This window comes from Ursus arctos, unplaced genomic scaffold (assembly GCF_023065955.2).
Source record: "Ursus arctos isolate Adak ecotype North America unplaced genomic scaffold, UrsArc2.0 scaffold_20, whole genome shotgun sequence".
Classification (NCBI taxonomy): Eukaryota; Metazoa; Chordata; class Mammalia; order Carnivora; family Ursidae; genus Ursus; species Ursus arctos.
The window spans coordinates 13258474-13263333 of NW_026622875.1; the positions used below are offsets into that span (position 1 = coordinate 13258474).

The window sequence follows — 4860 nt, forward strand, 5'->3', positions numbered from 1 at the left end:
TGCCATTCCCCCTGCTTGTGCTTTCTCTCTCTCTCTCTCTCTCTCTCTCTGACAAATAAATAAAATCTTAGGAAAAAAAGAAAAAAGGTGAGGGAGGGGGATAGTAGCTCACAGAGTTGCGAGAACTCTGACTTTAAACACATAAGGTGTTCAGAACAGTGTACAAAATCAACACGTAAGTTTCTGATTACACTGGCTCATCCAATGGACCACGACAAGCTCTGGCTACGAGGCAGCTGACCCCCTGGGTGGGCTGTGAGCTCTCTACCGTACAATTTCTTAATCCCTGGGGGTCTTAGACAGGATCTACCTCACTAAGACTACCTGCCATCACGTGACCACCTATACAGGCCTCTCTCTTTGACCTTGGACTTAGTAAGAACTGGTACCAGGAGGTAAATAAGCAGCTCCAATGAATTTAACTTAATTCCTCCCAGTCATACTCAGTAACAGGTAGGCAGAACACTCCATGGTGAAAGCAAGAAGCACAACAGAGCATGCGGACAATGAATGGGTGCTTCTGAGGCCATGAGAATAAACAACGCCTCCCGCTATAAATCAGGGAAGTAAAGCACCCATTTAATCAGCATGTTTACATCTGAAGGACTCTGTGGTGTGCCTGGTAATAACCACACTCTGAAGGCTAGTCCTTACCTACATGTATTTCCCCACCACATCTCACTGGTGCCGAAGCCAACAAGCCTAGAGACTGCATGCACACAGGTGTTCTTAGCCCCATCAGTCTGGGCAGCAGCAAGGACCGCATGGGCCCTGGCGAGCACGGAAGAATGGATCCCTCACATAGACCAAAGCTGGAAGTTTAACTAAACCATCCGTGGGTCCCTTGGTGCCCCTGCTCAGAGTATTAAGGATCAATAGTGACTATTAAGTTTGTGAGTGAGGCACAAAGTAAGAAAATGTGCTTTATGAGGGAAAAGACTTGGGTCTGACGGGATCACAGCTCCATCTCCAGGATCTGAACACTGCCTACCACATAGTAGGTCTACACAAAGTATCTACAACAGCACCTGGTTTATCATGAGCACATAAATAAATACTTACAATTATTGTAAATGCTCATGCATATGCTATGTTTTTAAATCAGACCGAACTTCATGAGTTAAACCATAAGCGCATAATTTGGCAATGGAACAACCGGAGTTGAACACACCTGAAATGTAGGAGCCTTCCACAGAGCTGTAGAGGGCGTGGTTTTCTTTCTTTCTCAATCTGGCTCTGAGTCACTCAGTTTGCTAGGGCCTTTGTAGCCCAATTCTGAGTGCTTCCAGATCTCACGGCACACTCTATTCCCTAGGACAGATGCTGGAGCACTCTTCAGGACATGACAAATTATACGATATAACTCGAACTAAAAATAGGAAGCAGCTCGTGCCTCTTGCTTTCAAAACAGTAACATAAGCAGCACAAACTAAGCAAGAGGCGAACAAATGATGAGTTTAACGGAAGTACTACTCACAATCTATTTGTCGGTAATGCTCAAATATGGAAAAATTAATGTGGAAAAAAAGTGGCAATGGCAGCACCTCTTATCTAACAGACGTGGCCGCTGATGTCAAAACGCTTATTTACTCAAATGCTAATTCTGCATCTCCAGGCAGCCCCAATTCCCACCTATATGTGAACAGTGCGTTACACTGCACGGCTGCTGTTTCTTCCTAGGAGGGGCTTTCAGGCAGAAACACCTCTTACCTGCCTCCCTTGCTCACTGTCCATTCTCCACCTTGTACCATCACAAGTTGATGTGGAGTTTACAAAGAAAAGCTCTTTGGATTGATGCCTGGCTGTTCATTTGCCAAATGTTGTGGTGACGTTGAAAAAAGTAGTAGAAAATTTCAAGAAGGGGCGGGGGTGGGGGCAAGCTTTTTTTGGATCACTGAAGGAAAAGCAGCAGCTAGCACAGAGGTCAGCCTGACACCCACAGAGATCCAAACATCTCTCTGTTTCCATTTCCCAGCCTTGAGTAAGTTGTGACTGACCAATTGAGCAGTGACAGGAGACCGATTATTTTGTGGTTTCTGTCAAGTTCCTGATTTTCATCTGCTCTTGAAGACGAGCAGGAACTCTGTATAACAGTCTTAATCTGGAGCGTACCCTGAGACATTCTGAAATGGATGCTGTTTAACTCGCAGGCGCAGGGCAACAGGCAGGTAAGGAGACAGCTTCGCCAGCAGAGCACGTGAGCATGTGTGAATGGTGCAGTAGAACAGAAAGGATCTGTGAGCTGGGCAGCAACAGTGCCCAGCAACACTGGATGATCCCCATTCTCTTTTTGTTTGAGAACTGTAATTGGTTGCTATGGGATTATATTTGCTCACGCTGAGTTTGGGATTCAAATCTGAAATTTTATCATTGATAACTACTTAGGATTTCCAATTGTGGCTGTTAAAATATATCTGTGAAGAAGAGATATCAAAGAAAATGCCAAAAAGGTGTTTATCCAGGACAAACATTGTAAAAGCTTGTAAATGTGTATCGAAATTGCCTCTAAAAACTATAAAATCAATTATTACAATACTTATAAGGAAGTGTGAATGCTTTTGTTTACAGTTGCATGTGTGCCTAGACATACAGTTATTCCCTATATGTACATATATAGGTAAAAGCTTTTATCTTGTTGTTATTGGGATAAATTAACCCTCATAATACCTTATAAGATATTTATTTGCCTTTAAAGAGAATTATAAGCTGCAAAAACATCTCTCCTATGCAGAGCAAAAATTTGAGTTTTTATGCTACTTATTATGGTCTATGGCTAATCAGCAAAATTATTTCAAATACTTTAAACATTATGAAATTAAGTTACACACAGGGAAATTAACACAGATCCACACTGTGAGCATACTCAACCAATGTCATGCAATTCATCTAGTCCAGAAATATATTTTTAAGTACACTTAAAAAAAAAATCACATTAGGAGGGGGGCACCTAGGTGGCACAGCCGGTTAAGCATCCAACTCTTGATTTCGGCTCAGGTCATGATCTCAGCCCCACATCCATGCCCAGCATGGAGCCTATTTAAGATTCTCTCTCATCCTCTCCCTCTGCCCTACCCCACCTCTTTTAAAAAAAAAAAAAAAAAAAAAAAAAAATCACACGTAAAAAAAAAAATAAACTCCCGCACACATTGTAGTTTACATATTCATCTTGTTAAAACAGACTTGAAACAAAGTCTTCAGCACTTAAAAAAAAACTAAAATATCACTGGTAAGTTAAAAAGAAAAAAAGAGGGGTGCCTGGGTGGCATAGCAGTTAAGCGTCTGCCTTCAGCTCAGGGCGTGATCCCGGCGTTATGGGATCGAGCCCCACATCAGGCTCCTCTGCTGGGAGCCTGCTTCTTCCTCTCCCACTCCCCCTGCTTGTGTTCCCTCTCTCACTGGCTGTCTCTATCTCTGTCGAATAAATAAATAAAATCTTTAAAAAAAAGAAAAAAAAAAGAAAAAAGAATACATAATGTACTCACCATAAAATACCAAAATAATATATTTTTATATGATTTTTGAGCAAACAAATTTTATACTTCAATAAAATCTATAAATACACATATAATAGTACACACACACACACACACACACACACACACACACCCCTACCCGGTAATCGACACAAAAACTCAAAGTTATCATGTCCATTACAGTGCGGTAAGGAAGAAATGAGGGGACACCAAGATACTCAGAGCATCAAGACCCAATAAGGGGAAGTAGACAGGGTATGGAGAAAGAATTACTGTTTGCTGAAATGTTATACTGCCCCTTTTCCACTTGAGGAAGCAGGTAGAGAGGACGTAACTCTCCGGACCATGAGCCTGAGCCCTCTATGAGCCTGAGCCCTCTGGGCACACAGAAGGCACTTGTACTCCGTGTGCCCACTCGTGGCAGCTCCTGAGGCCACAGGGTTTCAGTCAAGCCAACCTTACCACTGCCACACCTGCTCCCTCCCCTTCCACCCTCCTCCAAATCACTCATCAGCAGGTCCTAAAATTCCTCCCCAACTACTTTCTCCTCAATCATGTATTTGTAGGATAGTATTTATATTTCTCCGGCTATAAGAATGCTCCATCCAGTACCAGGCACAGATATTAGGGGGCAAGTTATACTTGAAACATAAATTACAATTATGCCTGACATCTTTAAACAGAATACAACTTGGGGGGGAAGAGGCAGCGATAGAAAAAGAAAGTTTCTCAAAGTCAGAGAATTGGGGGGAAGGAGAGAGGGGCCACTTTAAAATAGCTAATGGGGGGTGCCTGGGTGGCTCAGTCATTAAGCGTCTGCCTTCGGCTCAGGGCATGATCCCAGAGTCCTGGGATCGAGCCCCACATTGGACTCCTCCACTGGGAGCCTACTCCTTCCTCTCCCACTCCCCCTGCTTGTGTTCCCTTTCTCACTGGCTGTCTCTCTCTGTGTCAAATAAATAAATAAAATCTTAAAAAAAATAAAATAAAATAATTAAAAAAAATAAAAACAATAAAAATAAAAATAAAATAAAATAGCTAATGGGTACACTAGGCAACAAGGTACTAAGTAACTACCCTCTAAGAGGCCAGGCTACCAAGCTCCCTGAGTCCCTTTCCCTGATATAAAATTCCCAGCTGATGCTGCTTATCTGGGGGTCCCCACTTTTATAGCTGAACCCCACATTCACATTTGCCTTACTAATAACATTGTCTACAATCTAAACCAGTTAATGACAGGGCAAAATAATGAATAAATGCTTCACAAGCAAAACCACCATATTATCCCCACACAGTTAGGCATGACATTATTTTTGATCAGAAAAATTTAAAAAGGAAGGAAGGAGGGCGGGGGAGCAGAAAGGGGAAGGGGGCGGGGAGAGAGAGA

At 42.6% G+C, this 4860-nt stretch overlaps 2 protein-coding genes across 2 annotated transcripts in view; one reads left to right on the plus strand and one right to left on the minus strand.

The window, feature by feature from the left end:
- The window catches only part of MED12L (mediator complex subunit 12L), a 314505-nt gene that overhangs the window by 142680 nt on the left and 166965 nt on the right, over positions 1-4860 (minus strand). The window lies entirely within an intron of this gene.
- P2RY14 (purinergic receptor P2Y14) overlaps positions 1923-4860 on the plus strand; it is a 52456-nt gene continuing 49518 nt past the window's right edge. Inside the window, exon 1 of the mRNA XM_026497285.4 lies at positions 1923-2168. The gene's annotated coding sequence lies outside the window, so the exon portion shown is untranslated. The remainder of the gene's footprint in view (positions 2169-4860) is intronic.